Genomic DNA, 16,714 nt, shown 5'->3' on the forward strand with positions numbered 1-16,714 from the left:
GAGCTTTGCAGTTAAGCCAACTTGAGTTGTAATCCTGGATCCACCATTTACTAGCTTTGTGAACTTAGGTAAGTTATTTTTAACATCTTGGGTCTCCATATTCTTTTAAACCTTAAACCTTAACCTTAAACTTTAACCTTAACCTTCAAATGATCATAAACCCATCATCAATAAAACGGAAAAAATAAATTGTGGTGTGTTTCTATAATGGAATATTCTACAACTATAAGGTTTAACAATCTATAACTACACACAATCCACAATACAACAGCACAATACAACTACTCACAAGAATATGGATGAATCTACAAGCGTAATGTTGAGTGAAAGAAGCCAGATATGAAAGGGGAAGTTGTATAATGGCATTTATTTAAAGTTGAAAGCTTGAGGAAGTGACTTTACATGATTAGAGTTTGGGATAGTACTTGCCCCTGAGGGGTGCAGCTGGACGGAGGTGTGAGAGGCCTGGAGGTAGGTATTCTGTGTCTTGTTCTGGGTGATGGTTACTCAGGCCAGTTCAGTGTGTGAAATTCATTGAGTTTCATACTTGAAACGTGTAACTTTCTGTATGTGTGGTATACTTTAATAATACTTTTTAAAAAGTAGATAATTTTGGTGCCCAACTCATAGAGATGTAAGGACTAAATGAAATAATGAATGTATAATAAAATACCTAGTGATAGAAAATGCTTACTATAGGTTAGGCACTTCTTGTTGTTATTATTCTCATTATCCTGATACAGGAATTGGTGACATATTTAGTTCATTTGCCAGCGACCTGTCTCCTCTGAGTGAGCCTGTGACACTCTGGGGTTTTAAAATAGGACAGTAAGAGGCCACTTCCTTATTAGAAACAAACCCCTTTCATCCGCTGGGTGTCATTCAGAGGCATATATTCTAGTGGGGAAAAAAATAAGAAAAACATTCAGTTCTGAATACTCGGATTTGAGATAAGATAGCTCTCTAAGTATTTTCTTCAGATTGATTAAAAACAAAACAAAAACCTATCCTGTGTCTTCCTGAATGTGCAAAAATGACTTGGCGGAAAAAAAGTAGGCTAGTTGCTGCTGTTCTTAAACTGGTTTACACTTCCTCTAGTTTCCTCCGTAGATGAAAATAGCAGTTTAATCTGTTGACAGATAAATGCCTTTCAAAGTACTAGCTCCATTTGGAGCTGCTGCTCTCCATTGTTGATTTTCTATAATACAGATGTTTTTGGCATAATGTATTATGTTCTCCAGAATGTCCTCTGTCAGCTCCGTAAAGAAGACAAACAGCAGCCTAATCTTGAAAACAGGGCCTCTCCATGAACTAGCTGACATAAGCTCATTTGAGCTTCACCCCACATAAGGATTTTAATAAACAAACCTCGCTGGTCAGCTTATTGCTCTGGCATATTTAAACATATCACATGCTTTCGGCTCCTCTTCACAGTTCTGCAGCTTTTGCACGAAACAAGTTCTGGTTTAATGAGTCTGAGCAGGGGAAAAAGTCTCTTCTCTACATGCAATGATAAAGCCACGGCGGGACAGCGCGAAAGAGCAGGGCTGCAGCGGGAACCAAGGTTTGAGTTTCGAGTCTCGGTGCTCAGACTGCCATTTCTGCAACTGTGTTGGCATAAAGAACCCTGAGGAATCCAGTGTGAACTGTATTCCTGACCCACGGGACCTGCTCCATGTGTGTCTCTACCTAGTTCTCCTTTTCTCCTTTCTTTTACGTTTTGTGTTGGAACCTTATCTGTGTTTCTGGCTTTTCATTCATCTACTCAGTCTGTTCTTCTGGCTCTTGAGCCAGACTGCCTGATTTCCAATCCTGGCTCAGTCCCTAAAGACCTCTGTGATTTTGTACATGTTATTTAACCTTCTTAGCCTTGGCTCTCCCATCTGTAATATGAGGATCACAGTAGACCTACCTCTTAGGACTGTAAGGAGGATTACCTATGGTAAGGTGCTTGGCTGGCTTGGAGTAAATACTAAGCAAATAATGGCTGAGTTTCTTTCTCATTTCATCTCCGTCTGTACGTGCACAGTCACTTACGCCACCCCAATTAGGAGAACCTGTGATAGGGTTTGGATGTTTGTCCCCTCCAAATCTCATGTTGAAATGTGACTCCTGATGTTGGAGGTGGGGTCGGGTGGGAGGTGTTTGGGTCATGGGGGGTGGATTCCTCATGAATGTCTTGGTGCTGTCCTCCCAAAAATGGGTGAGCTTGCACTCTGAGTTCAAGAGTAGGGTGTGAGTAGGATCCAGTTGTTTAAAAGAATGTGACCCCCCCTACCCCTTGGTCTCTCTTGCTCCTGCTCTTGCCATGTGACGCACCAGCTCTCTTCACCTTCAGCCATGACTGAAGCTTCCTGAGACCCTCACCAGGAGCACATGCCTGCACCATGCTTCCTGCACAGCCTGCAGAACATGAGCCAATGAAACCTCTTTTATTTATAAAATGCCCAGCGTCAGGTATGTCTTTATAGCGATGCAATAGACTAACACAGCCCATGATCCAGAGAGATGTGAGTCAGTTGGATTCAAGGAATTTCAAAATAGAAATTAAAAGCAGGGTTTAGGAGCTAGTGGTTTTTTGTTTTGTTTTGTTTTGTTTTGTTTTGTTTCGTTTTTTTCAACTGTGGCAGCACTAGTGACATTTTGGGCCAGATAATTCACTGTGGTGGGGGGCTGCATCCCTAGCTGATGCCTGCTAACCCCCAGGAATAACACCCGCTGTTTGTGACCATCAAAAACACCTCCAGACATTGCCAAATGTCTCCTTGGGACAAAAGTGTTCCTGATTAAGAACCACTGGACTAGACCAAAACTCTAATTGTAGAACTACAGCAGGAAGGCATGATGAATGAATTATAACATTTGGGGGTAGGAGAGTTAGCCCAAGCAAAGTGCCTTCCTGACCTTATCCTGAAGCTTCAGAAACCCATAGGAGTGGAAGCCTGGGTCAAGACCCTACCCACACCTGTACTGACCATGGCAGGTCACTACCTTAATAGGCAAAGACTTCCTGAAAACTTCCAGCTCGTAGGAATGTGTGAAAGCAGAACAATAGAAGAGGAAGGAATTCCCTTCCTAAAAGGCTATAAAAAAGATCAAATCCCTAATCATACCTCTGCTTTTAGATCCAGTCTATCAAGGAATAGTTACAGCATCAGGTTTAAATCCACATTAGATTGCACGACTTTCAGCTTTATCTTGATGGTGTTAAGTTCATAAGAGTTAAACTTCAGAGCTTTTCCATTGCTCCACTTATTTTTATAAAACCATAGGGGAAAAACACAATAAAATTTTTCAAATAATTGCAGAAACATTGCTGTTCAGACAAAAATGGCAACATCACCCAAACTCAACTGTTGGCTGACAGCACCATCATGCAATAGCTCCGAATGTTCATTTTCCAGCTAATTTATACAGATCTGAATTTGGCATACAAGAGCTGATTGAGAGGTGTCAGTGGACAATGTGTGAATGAATGGAGTATACAGAAATTTTCAGTGTACAAAGGTTGAAAACTACTAGTAATATGACAAGGTGAGATATGGAGCACTAGGTCATGGTGTATATTTTATCTTAATTAGAATATAAAGATTTCAAGGGGAAGGAAGGACTTTCAAAAAATTCTTCAGAATCCTTAGTATACATGCAATGAACACCTATTAATTTCTAATTTAATGGGTAATGGATGGAAAAAAATTAACACTTTCTTTGAAACAAGGATGCAAGGCTTAAGAGTTCCTTAAGTGTTTAGATTCAAAATTATTTTGTGCCTGGTTAAGAAATGTCGTATGTATTACATATAAATATAGATATATAGCTATCTTCAGAGATATGAAGACAGATAAATAGATATACCTGTCACTCAAACAGAAGAGGTAGGAAGGACATTGGTGTGTGGCACAGTATCCTAGTGCTGTAGGGCTTTTTGAGAGACTATAATGAGGGTTTGGGGAGTAATGAGGGACCCAGAGAGGACCTTCTTTTTGTCTCTGATCTTTGTTTTTCTCTGGCATTTGTCCTATTCTTCTCTCTCCAGAGTGATTTCTGCATCTGTAAAAATGCAGGAGATGGCCTCCTTTAAGCTGCCGAGTTCACCTGTCCTCTAGCACCCAACCAGCCCCATTATCCTAACTACCTTCATTCCAATTTCCAGGAGAGAAAATGTAATTGGTCCAGCTTGGGTCAAGCTGATCCATTCAATTATAACCAGTCTAGTGGGAAGCGAGGAGGGGGTCAAGTGTTCAAACATGTCTTAGGGCTCAATCCTGTGAAGGTGGGTATGATTTTCAGAGAAAGGAGATTAAATTGTTGAGGACAGACGACCCCAAAGATGTATTGCTTGTATGTTAATAATGTGTTGTAGTGAAAACCTTAAGGACATGTTTAGAGATCTTTTCTGGTTCCATTTTCTTTTCCTTGCCAGACCAGTTTGGTAGGTTTTAAGCATGGTTGTTGACCAATTGATTAATCAGAGGTATGACCCATGAGAAAATAAAAGAAACCTGTGAGAAAGTTTGATAATGGTATGATCTGGCTCTCTGGATCATAAGGATGTAATTTGTCCTTGAAAATGAGTTCAGGTATATTTGTCTTGCAGAGCTTTTGTGACAAATCAACACAAACTAGGTGGCTTAAAACAACAGAAATTTATTATCTCACAGTTCTGGAGGCCAGAGATCTGCAATCAAGGTTTTAGCAGGACTTGGCACTCCCTCAGAGGTTTCCAGAGGAGAATTCTTCCTTGCTTCTTCCAGCTTCTGGGGGCTCCCAGTGTTCCTTGGCTCGTGGCTGCCCCACTCCCATCTGTGCTTCTGTCCTCACATGGCCTTCTTCTCTCCGTGAGTCTCTCCTCTTTGGGTGTTTGATAAGGACACTTGTCTTTAGATTTAGAGTTTACCTGGATAATCGAGGATGATCTCATGTCCACATTCTTAATTATATTTGGAAAGATCCTTTCTCCAAATAAAGTTTGATTCAGGGTTTGGGGATGTGGACATATCTTTGGGAGGCCTCCATTCAACCTGCTACATAAGGTGAAAATGGACTGACCAGTGGGGCCTTCTTGCAGTTTGGTCTTGCTGTGCCCATATCTTGCTCAGGGCAGGGAAGCTGCACTGGTGTACCTGAAATTTGGAACCCCTGTCCTGGGGCAGGCCTGGATGGTGGAGAGGACACAGTCGGCTCAGCTTAGAGCAGCAGGGACATGTAGGCTGGTCACAGGTCCCAGGCTGGTCCTTTCTGGCTGTACATATCCTCCAGATTTTCATCAGTGTGTCTTACAGATATTTTCCCCCCTGTATTTGCTATGTCCTGAATACAAGATTGAGAAGCATTGGTTAGGAAGCCACTTCATTTTATTCTCCTTCTTCTGTATAGTCTATTTGATCTTTCCTTGAATTAACTCTTGAAATGTCTTCTAGTTGCAATTGACAGTTGTTGACTGAATAAGGCACCCTTAAATTTTCCTTCCAGTGGTTTCTTTTAGTCTGCTATAGGGAAGAGCTATAGTGCCAATGGGTGGGAGTTCTCAGGAAGGAAAGTCTGGTTTGATGCCATAAAGAAGATTTTAATCACTAGGGCTGGCCAATGATGAAGCAGGCTGCCACATAAAGCCCTAAGCATTCCATTGCAAGTGGGAAAATAGATGCGGGCTGATCATCCACCAGGGGTATTGTCAAAGGAGTTGTCCATCAGTGGAGGGGGTGGACATGCAACCTCTAAGGGGCTCTAATTGGTATTCTTCTAAACAATCATCTGATACGGGTATGGATACAGAATGAGATCGGTTCAGACTGCGAGGTGGGAAAGATTTGGCTTTTACTTTCCAGGAATTTTAAATAGGAGGTTTGGATTATATTGGCTTTTCCTGCACATAAAGACTGCTAAATTTAAACAGTTTGCCATTTAAGAGCTGGGCGATAAGAGATGACTTTAGAAGCTATGGAAACTAAAAAGAGCTCTTTCTAATCAGGAACAAAAGGGAAGGAACTTTTCACAGACGTTTAGAATGTCTGGACCAAGAGATCTGGCTCCTTCAGTCAACAGCTTAGAGTGCTTATATTTTAATCTTCATTTCTATTTTCTTTCTCTGTCATATAAGTTTAGGGAACATCTTACTAGATTGTTCTCTGACAATACTTTGCATGTTCTCCTGTAATATTGATTATCACATTATATTCTAATTTATTCAGTATTCTGTATTCCCCATCTCTAATCCTTAGCACAATGCCTGGCACATAGTAGGCCCTCATGAAATATTTGTTATTAAAACGTTGTGAAAAAATCAATCCTGGAAAGACAAAGGGGACTCTATAAGCTTAATAGTGCCTCATATCACTGACTTCTTCAATGAGATCAGTAGACAGAGTTTACCAATGCATTTCTCTCTATTTTTTTGAAGGACAGAGTTTCTTGATTTTTCTAATAGGCTGAATTAGGATGGATAAATGAATCAGAACCTTTTTGTGTGTGTGTGGTAGACTCACTTGTATAACGTAATGCCGGGTCTCACTGGAGTCACCCTGAACTTCAAGGACTAGATAGGGTCAGCACAAATTGTCCTCTTTTGGCTAAAGTGTAAGCTGAGAGAACCTAGCAGTTGGCCAGGTCAACTCCTCACTCCCTTCATAATATTTTTCAGTGGTAAAATCAGGTAGATGGAGGCATTATCCTTTATAGTACTGGGGATGGTATAACAATTATGATTATTATTGTTCTTATTTGTCAAAATATTACACTCAGAACTTAACAGAATCCATTTTGAAGAGCAGAGATTAGAACTGGCAACAGGGTATCTTTCAACTGCCATGTATCTCATGCAGAAAAAGTTCTTTACCGGGCAGAGTCACCAAAGCCTGACTTCCTAGATAATTTTCTAGCAGAGCTTTGAATTTTGTTTGGTGGGTTCTTGCTAGTTATTTTGAAACTCTCTTCCAGGGTGCAATTGTTTTTTGAGAGGTAATAGCAGGACACAAGATAAGGGCTCGTTTCAGATGATTCATCTATGTCTTATTCAGTGACTCTCAACTATGAAAATAATCATAAGAAAATTCGTTTTACTACAAGATACGCTGTATGTTTTTAAAAAGTAGAGTGTAGGACTCACTGTAGTAAACAACATTGAGTTCTATTTTTGAATCGCAATATTCCAGCCAATTTGCACATTGTCTTCTTACCAAGCTTCCTGATGCCTGTATGCACCAGCTTTCAAGGCTGAACATTATCCACAAATTGCCCCCTAGATTATGGAAGACTTTAGCCTCAGAAAGGAACCTCTGTTGTGAGATAGGAATCTTATGGAATCACTACACAAAGTATTGTTTGATTTCTCTCCACCCAGTATCCTTAATCTCCTGAATAGTGTCCTACACAACCCCACCCTCCTCGCTACTCAGAACATTTGGGAAAGGGTCCTAGGATGACTGGTCTTGAAGTGAAGCGCTGGCCTTGTTTCCCTATCTTTAAGCCAAGCGATCTCCTATCTGGAGTACTAAACATGCAAGGTTTCACACAGGTCTCAGATACAGCCCCACATGAGTAAAGTATTAAAATGCTTAAACAACTCAAGAGTGAAGGAGTGAGACTGCTTCTTGGCGTCCATCCAAGTGGTCAATTTGTGCGCAAATCCATGGAGGCCTTTTCAGGGAGCCATCACTTCTGTCCATGTGTGAGCTCTTTCTGACTCTGAGATGCTCTCTGTTCAGACCTCAGAAGCATTTTACCCCCAGTGCAGTGTTTTTGCCAAATGTCTACTCTTATTCCTAATATTCAGACAGACATATGTGGCCTAGAGAGACTTCTCCAGGGAATAAATCTCCCTTGTCCCCCTTCCCACCCCTTTTCCCCACCGGTATTCATTTTTCTGATTAAGCAGATTCAGTGACATATGAACAAAAAGGAAGATGACACTGCTTGGAATATGAGAATTTTCAGGGAAATGGGCCATAGAATTCATGAGTGATGGGTCTTTTCCTATTCAAAAATAGCATCTATTATGTTGTAGTATAATGACCTATTTGCACTTCTGTCTGATTTACCTGATTAAGAACTTCTGTAGGGTGGGAAGCATGCCTCATTCATCTTGTACCTCCAATGCCAACCAAATACCCAGCATCCAATATCCAAAGTACAATAATTCAACTTCTGCTGAGGGGTGAACAGCATTGCTAGAAGACAGTGTAGTGAACTGAGTGATGGATACCCCCAAAAGACATGTCCAGATCTTTACCCCCAGAATCTGTGAGTGTGGCCTTATTTGGGAAGTGGGTCTTTGTAGAGATAACTAAGTTAAGGACCTCAAGATAAGTTTACTCTGGATTATCTGGATGGGCTCTGAATCCCATGACAACTGTCCTTAAAGAGACAGAAGAGGAGAACACTCAGAGAGAAGAGGAGAAGACCACGTGAAGATGGAAGCAGCAATTGGAATGGTGCAGCCACAAGCCAAGGAACACCTGGGGCCACCAGAAGCTTGAAGAGGCAAGGAAGAACTCTCCCCAGGGTCTTCCAGGGGAACATGGTCCTGCCAATACCTTGATTTCAGACTTTGAAACTCCAGAACTGTGAAAGAGCACCTTTCTGTTGTTTTGAAGCCCCCAAATTTATGGTAGTTTATTATAGTAGCCTCAGGAAACTAGTACAGGGCATCACTTGCCCTTGAGAACAGCCATTAAAATTAACACACAGAGCTTGGCTCACGGCAATGAAAAGAAGAGACCAAGAAAAAGGCTCGTTGAAGGACCCCAGTTGGCAGAGCACAGGTAACATGGACTGAATTATTAAAAGAGGCCAGAAGGGGTGGATCTGAGTTCCAGGAGCCTTGAAGAGCTGAAAGAAGTTTCAACCTAGGCTGAAGAAATGGAATAACAGGAGCTGATAATTCACCAGACTGCATGCATGATTTAGATCTGGAGCATGCACTGCAGTATGCAGTTGAGTTGACCAGAAAAAATACTTGAAGGCTTTGACAATGGGGAGAGAGAAGCACCTTGGAGAAGAATGGGGTGTGGGTAGCAGAAGAATGGCCATTTCTCAAGCCAGGCCTTTGAGATACCATTTTGCCAGTAGCAGGGGCTAAAAGAAAAGTATCCAGGCATCGAAGGATTTTACTCCCAAGTAAGCAAAGAAAATAAGCCAGTTTGGGGGCCGAGTGCAGTGGCTCATGTCTGTAATCTCAGCACTTTGGGGAGGCCAAGGCGGGTGGATCACGAGGTCAGGAGATCAAGACCATCTTGGCCAACATGGTGAAATCCTGTCTCTACTAAAAGTACACAGATTAGCTGAGCGTGGTGGTAGGCGCCTGTAATCCCAGCTACTCAGGAGGCTGAGCCAGGAGAATGGCTTGAACCCGGGAGGCAGAGGTTACAGTGAGCCAAGATCATGCCACTGCACTCCAGCCTGGTGACAGAGGAAGACTCTGTGTCCAAAAAAAAAAAAAAAAAGAAAAAAGAAAATAGAAAAGAAAAGAAGCCGGTTTGGCCTGTCTGTTCCTGGCGTGTCCTGTGCTACCAGCCTGAGGCCCCTCTGCCTCACAGGCACTCAGTCCTCATGCACACAGATGGGGCTAGGGAGCTGATAGAACTGTGAGGAGCCAAGCATCCTCCTTCAGAGACAAGAGTGGCACATAGCAGGGATGTCAGAGATGTCCTCAGCACCAGGGCCAAGTTGGAGAGAGTAGACTGTGTGTTTTGTTATGAGAAGATAAACGCAAGACACTGGAATTCCCAGCAGTGTAGGGGAGCAGAACGTATGCTGGATCAACTGCCAGGAGACCTAGGCTATTGCTCCAGCTCCATGATGTAGCAGCTGGATTACTGTGCAAGAGTAACATAACTTTTTTTTTTTTTTGACAGAGTCTCACTCTGTCGCCCAGGCTGGAGTGCAGTGGTGCGATCTTGGTTCACTGCAACCTCCACCTCCCAGGTTCTAGCGATTCTCCTGCCTCAGCTTCCCGAGTAGTGGGGGAATACAGGGGCATGCCACCGCGCCAGCCTAATTTTTTGTATTTTTAGTAGAGATGGGGTTTCACTGTGTTAGCCAGGATGATCTCGATCTCCTGACCTCATGATCCGCCCACCTCGGCTTCCCAAAGTGCTGGGATTACAGGATGAGCCACCACATCTGGCCCATAACTTCTTTGTCTTTCCTGCAAGGAGCTTGGCGAGATCACTTCCAAGGTCTCTATAACCCTATGAGTCTACAATCGCTGCCTGGCTATTGAATGAAATGGATTCAACCTGTGGAAGTGTCTTCTTGCTAAGTCACTCAAACCAATGTGAAAAATTTTCTGATATACACCATCCCTCCTGCCACCAAAAGCAAAACAAAATAAAATAAAATATGATATGATATATAGGAAAAGTATATTCCTAAGAAAGTACTACATGATTGTAGCATGGCTTGAGGTGAGAAGTCAATGAATGTTGAATGAATTAAATGGATAAGGGTTGATTCCCCTTTTTGCCAAAAATATAATATAGTCATACAAAGTATGTTCTTAGGAAAAGGACGGCATGATCATAACAAGACACAATGGGAACATTCAATGAATGAATGAATGTCAAATGAATGGGTGAAGGATTTACAAGGATTTTTTTAAAAAAAACATAGAATGCTTCATGAATTTGCGTGTCATCCATGTGCAGGCCCCATGCTAATCTCGGTATCATTCCAATTTTAGTACATATGCTGCCAAAGCGAGCACTGTAAGAGGATCTTAAGGATTTTTGCTAAGTAATATACCAAGTCTTATTTCCTCCAGTTATCTGTATGGTGACGACATTTAATTGTTTAGCTCTACCTATCCTTTTGTTTTTGTTTTTATTTTTATTTTTACTTTTTTGAGACAGAGTCTCACTCTGTCACCCAGGCTGGAGTGCAGCGGCACAATCTTGGCTCACTGCAGCCTCCGCCTCCCAGGCTCAAGTGATTCCCTTGCCTCAGCCTCCCAAGTAGCTGGGACTACAGGCACCTGCCACCACACCTGGCACTAATTTTTGTAGTTTTAGTAGAGATGGGGTTTCACCATGTTGGCCAGGCTAGTCTCAAACTCCTGACCTCAGGTGATCTGCCCACCTCGGCCTCCCAAAGTGCTGGGATTACAGGCGTGATCTTACTCTTTAAGTGAGAAGTGACTTGTAGGTGATGCCCATATCAACTCTTTCCTCTTGGTGTCCTGAATCAGCTAGACAGTCTTTGGCTACATTGGTGGTCAATAAGTGTTGGTGACTCATTGAGCATAGATTTCCCTCACCTGTACTTTGGGCTATACAGAAAACCAAAGGGCCGTCTTGAATCTAGTCAGAGTCCTTGTGTTTTGCTCTTCAACGCTTTCTGCCTTCTTTTCTTGGACAAGGGTGCCACCTGACCTTATTATTCTTGCTTTGCTGACTGACTTCATCAAAAGAGTTGTAACAAACTGTTTTTAAACTGTTCTTATTTCTGGGGTAAAACATCTTTATTCCGCTTGTAAGAACAAACAAAAAATTATGGCACTGTGCACATTATAATGGAGATGACTGGCCTTCTCTTAAAAGTAATAGGCTACAAAACAGAGAAAGCTCAAAATGATGGCAGGAGGCCAGGCCAGGTAGCATTGAAAATCCCTGTCTCCCTGGCCTGCAGTGTGACACTGCCTGGTAGGAGGTGATTTGGAGCCAGGTCTGCCGTGCTGTGACTGTAGCCAGTGCAATTTCTGTGTAAAAGTCTCAACTATCACATTAACAGGCCATTTAACTTACACTGTAACCACCCAGACACTGGGGTGTTGCTCCAATTTCTCCTCCTGTGGCTGAGTGTGCATTCAGATTTAATCGATTGGTTGAATTGATTTGGTGATTGGTTGTGGCAGGCTTCTTCTCCCTATCTCCCTGGCTTCCCCCTCCATGCCCTCCATGCCCTCCCTCACCACTGAGCCCTATTGGAGGGACACCTGTAATTGAAGACACTGCCGAATTATGTGCAGGACAAATGCACACCCACATGCACACGCACTTTCATTACACTCTTGGAAAAATGAAAGCAAAGACAAGAAACTAGTGCTTTAGGCTAAGTGAGATGAGGTTTTCGTTGCTCCAAATTCTGTGAGTTTGGGTAATGAGCAGGAAACAACCACAGTTCACATATTCAGAAGCCATGAGGATATTTACCTCTTGTTTGGACTGGTGGATACATATTTGGGTCAAGAAAATCTGTGTAGAGGACAAAAGAGCTTGAAAATTCATTCATTTATTCATTCACCCATTCATCCATTCATCCACTTGTCTTAAAAGTCCGAGATACTCTGGGTGTCTGGAGATGCTGAATAATAGCTTCTGCCTTTCCTCCCTCCACCCTCTCCCTTTTTCTTTCTTTCTTTTTTTTTTTTTTTTTTTTGAGACGGAGTCTCGCTCTGTTGCCCAGGCTGGAGTGCAGTGGTACATCTCAGCTCACTGCAAGCTCCGCCTCCCGGGTTCACACCATTCTCCTGCCTCAGCCTCCCGAGTAGCTGGGACTACAGGTGCCCGCCACCACTCCCGGCTAATTTTTTTTTGTATTTTTAGTAGAGATGGGATTTCACCATGTTAGCCAGGATGGTCTCGATCTCCTGACCTCGTGATCCACCCGCCTCGGCCTCCGAAAGTGCTGGGATTACAGGCATGAGCCACCACGCCCGGCCTCCCTTTTTCATATAATTTAAAGAATGACACACACATGCATAGAAGTAATTTTAACACGAGAAATGCTATCATTGACAAACAAACCAAGTATCATCAGGGCACAGAAGGATCACCATGTAACGGCCTGTAGATGGCCAGGAAACCTTTTGAAGGAGATGATATTTGATCTGACTCATAAAGAATAAAGAGGTGTTTGTCTATCTGGGCATAAGTTAACTTGGCTGTCTATCATTGGTCCCTGTCTTTCTGATTTCCCATCAGCTTATTGAGGGCAGGAGCTGTGTGATTGGCTTCTTTATGCAGTGGGCACCTGGCCCAGTGCCTTGTGTATGGGAACTACTTGCCATATTTTAGCTGAATGAACAAATCTGTAAATGACAGGTACTGAGATTCTTTATGGAGTGCACATTGACTAGTCATGGTCAAGATCTCCTTTTGGATTCAGGTGACAGCAGGAAGATTTGTGCTGGAAAATATACAGGGTACACAAGGACCAGGGAGCCTAGATGCTGTCTAGGTGGACCTGGACCACCTAGAAGGTGACCCTAGGACTAACCATGAGTACAGAGTCAACTAGCTGTTGCACTCCACCTCTGGATAAGAGAAGATCAGCACTGCTTCACTCCTCTGGTTGGGGAGGTGGACTCCCAGCTGCAAGACTCTGCCTATGGGGTGCTTCATGAGGAAGCTCCTTGGAAGTCCTGCCTCTCTCTAGGGCCTGGACAGCATGTGGATGACCAGGGATTGACCACAATGATTGTGATATGGATCAGAAGGATGGAAAAGGCAACTACAACAAGTGATTGTCTCTTCCTCAGTTTTCCTGTCTTTTGTTGCCCTTTTATCTGCAGAGCATGGTCTAATAAACAGAGAAGGCTCAGGAGGGTCAGAAACACGGTGTTTGCTGAGTCAGCCTCATTTCTCAGCCTGCTTGCCAAGAATTCCCAAAAAGGAAGCGTTGGAGGATCACTCCCAGACTTGAGGCAATCAGATCTTTCCAGAACTTGAATTAGGTGGCTTGGGAGATAAGACACTGAAACAAAAAGAGCCCAGTCTAGGAATCAGAAACCATTCTTTCTGGTTCAAGCCCTAGTGTATTGACCAGTGAATGACCTGCAGCAAGATATTTAACTTCTCTAGGATATAGTTTCCTCCTCTGTTTCCAAAATCTAGCACTCAAGATCATTACACATTTTGATTTATCAGGCACTCAACATATATACTCAATGTCTATGTGTAGCAAATACAATTTCCCAAGTAGAAATAAAGAATACTGTTTTTCAAAAGTTCTGGGGCTTATGAATATTTTTGTAGAACGCACATTATCTGCAACCATTCCTACATTTAACTATGTCTCTGGCGAGTGAGTTCTTTCTAAAGGGATAGAGGTACTAAATGGTGATATTCTATAGCTAATGTGGAAAAATTTATCACAGCACTATGTGATTTGTTCCAGGGACTACCTTTCCAAAAACAGAGAAGCCAGTAGCCTAGATGTCTGATCTAGAGAGGACATAGATTAGCTCCTTTATTCATTAGCTGGTACATTTTATTATACAATTGGATTTTGAATTAAAATACAAATAGGAATTTATAACATTGGGATTAAAGTAATGTTGATTAATTTAATTTATACTAATGTGTAGATGACTGATACCTACATCGTATCCTTAGGGTATGTTTTAAGTGATGATAACAAAAAAAAAGCAAAACAGGAAAAGTGATGGGAACCCCTAGAGTGGTGGCAAGGTTATAGGAAGAGGGTTAAGGACATGGCAAGGAGAGAATGAATTTTCCAAGGATAAACTTCTTTTTTACTTCCTGCTTTTTTCCTAAGGTCAGACAGAAACCAGCAGCATGGGATCCAGTTTCAGAAAATGTCACCGTCTCCTTGCTTTAGGACCCAGGCGAATTTTCAAGACCAGAGCACCTACTTCCTCAAAATCAGATAAAGCTGCCAAAGTCAAGCTCTTGAGGGATTTTATGAAACTAACATTCTTTTCTACTTTTACACCATACATTTTTTTGGTGACTCTAAAACATACCTTAATCGTAGAACATCTAGATACCACAGCAAAGCGTAAAGGAAACAAAACCCATCCTCAGTTCCACCATCTTTAATATCATAGTGCATTATATTTTAAGGCAAAAGGGAGTCTTCAGGACTGCGTCATGGCAGTTTAAAGCAAGGAGGTAGCAAAGCCACCACAGAAAAAAAGCAGAGGCGGGGCCTGGACATGTTATGTCAGCAGAACTTGGGACCAACTTTTTTTTTTTTTTTTTTGGAGGGAGAATAAAACTACATTGTGTACTCTTTATGAGATGCGTGTGTCTATATGATGGAGGGGGCTTGGCATGTTTGGTTACCACTTTTTCCATCTTATATTCTTAGTAACTAGGTTACCTGAAGAGTCCATTTGCCACATTTAAATCAGAACTGATTTTTAAACTAGTTGACGACTGTGCAGGTAACACAGATAAGAGAAATTCTGTGCATATATGTGGCGCTGTTTGAGTGTGTGTGTGTGATTGTGTGCGTATGTGTGTGTGCACGATTGTGTGCGTATGTGTGTGTGCACGTTCTTGTACCTGCCTAGAGGTCAAGTAACCAAATTTGGAACGGGGTGGGTTGAGAAAAGCTTCTCTGTTTGCATGCCTGTTCCCATCACTATGACTTGCAAATGAAGCCTTTCTTCACGAAGTCAGTCAGGTTGTGGGCGAGAGATTCAGAAGACTGAAGAGAGTTTTTTTTGCTCTGCCTGCTCAGCCCCAGAGAAATCGGAGGACCCTTGGTTGTGCCCACAGCGGGAAAAGCCCGGGCTCCAGGTGAGGCCTCGCTTCCCCCGGGTGGTTTGAAGAAGGGGCCGATGGTGATCATAAATATCATTTGCTGACACGGAGTCCTGGGGCTGCGCTGACCACAGGAGTCGCGGTCCCCGGGATGCAGGAACTGCTCACAAAGCAGGCATTTATGAACTGGTTGGCTTTGCATTAATTAATTCCCCATTCACCAACAGTAACAATCCCTTCAATGAGTGTCCAGGCCCCGGAAAGCCCTGGTGTTGATTGGAAGTGACAAGTGCATCGCAAAGTGTGACTGTGTTAATATGGAACAGCGCAAAGGGACTCGGAGCCCCTCTCCTGCCCTGCGCCTTCCTTCCCGTGTCATTTCTGAGGAAGAAAGAGAACTTGGCTTCTTAAGGAGTGTTTAATTTGGTTTTTCCTCTTTGGTGGTTCGCTTGTCAGCTGCTGTTTTCTCGTCTGCTGCTTCTCCAGGTTAGGTTCGTTCTGATGCAGTGAGTTCTGTCATGAGTCCATGGAGTGTCGCAAGGACCTCGAAGGACCAAGAGCCCTGACAGGTTACAGGAGGCTGATAAGCCAGGGCTGATACACACACACACACACACACACACACACACACACACACACAGAGGGATATGGACTCTCTGGGGAGGCTGGGCAAAGCCTGGCAAATTCTCTCATTGTTAAGAATTTGGGAACCAACAAGAGACTTGGAGTTCCACAGGTCTTAGTAAAAGCTGAAATGGCAGGGAAATTGTAGAAATGAGAGCTGATTGTCAATTCCTGAAGGCATCTTCTTTAACAAGCAGCTCTGTGCCATGCGCTTGCAGGCTCTAAATAAATGTTTGCTGGCCGGCTAACTGGCAGTGGGTTAGACACTTGCCCCTGCGATCCTCCAGCTTGTTTAATTGCCCAGTTATTTGGCCTCTTTCTTTCCAGTTCTCTTACTCACTAGCTTGCCAGTTTCTGTGTCTGTTGCTGGTTCTAGGGACGCATGCACTTATCAGGCTGGGCCATTTTAGGTTTTGCTACTTATTTACACATTGGCCAAATCTTTCTTAGTTGATACTGTCATTTATTACTTTTGAAGATTTTCCGGTTTGTTTCTTTCTGTGTTTTTGCTTGCACTTTTAGGAAGCAGATTTAAAAGACTTCATTCATCTTTTTCTAGGTATACACTGTGCTAGATGACATCAAAATGATTAAGAAAGATCTCCCCCTTACCAGTAGAAAGGAGGATTAAACATAAGCGCATT

At 42.8% G+C, this 16,714-nt stretch overlaps 1 long non-coding RNA gene and 1 other non-coding gene across 3 annotated transcripts; one reads left to right on the plus strand and one right to left on the minus strand.

Moving 5' to 3' along the window:
- The first annotated feature begins 417 nt into the window (after positions 1-417).
- LOC144340755 (uncharacterized) lies at positions 418-16,028 on the plus strand. 2 transcript variants are annotated; one of them, XR_013417070.1, is made up of 4 exons: positions 418-471; positions 1,435-1,564; positions 2,339-2,457; positions 14,494-16,028. It is a non-coding gene; the product is annotated as an uncharacterized LOC144340755 (long non-coding RNA). The 2 variants fall into 2 exon arrangements; XR_013417069.1 differs by having other exon boundaries at positions 1,435-2,457.
- LOC114677810 (U6 spliceosomal RNA) lies at positions 10,599-10,702 on the minus strand. Its single transcript, XR_003729254.1, has one exon. It is a non-coding gene; the product is annotated as a U6 spliceosomal RNA (small nuclear RNA).
- Positions 16,029-16,714: the final 686 nt, after the last annotated feature.

This window comes from Macaca mulatta, chromosome 4 (assembly GCF_049350105.2).
Source record: "Macaca mulatta isolate MMU2019108-1 chromosome 4, T2T-MMU8v2.0, whole genome shotgun sequence".
Taxonomy (NCBI): Eukaryota; Metazoa; Chordata; class Mammalia; order Primates; family Cercopithecidae; genus Macaca; species Macaca mulatta.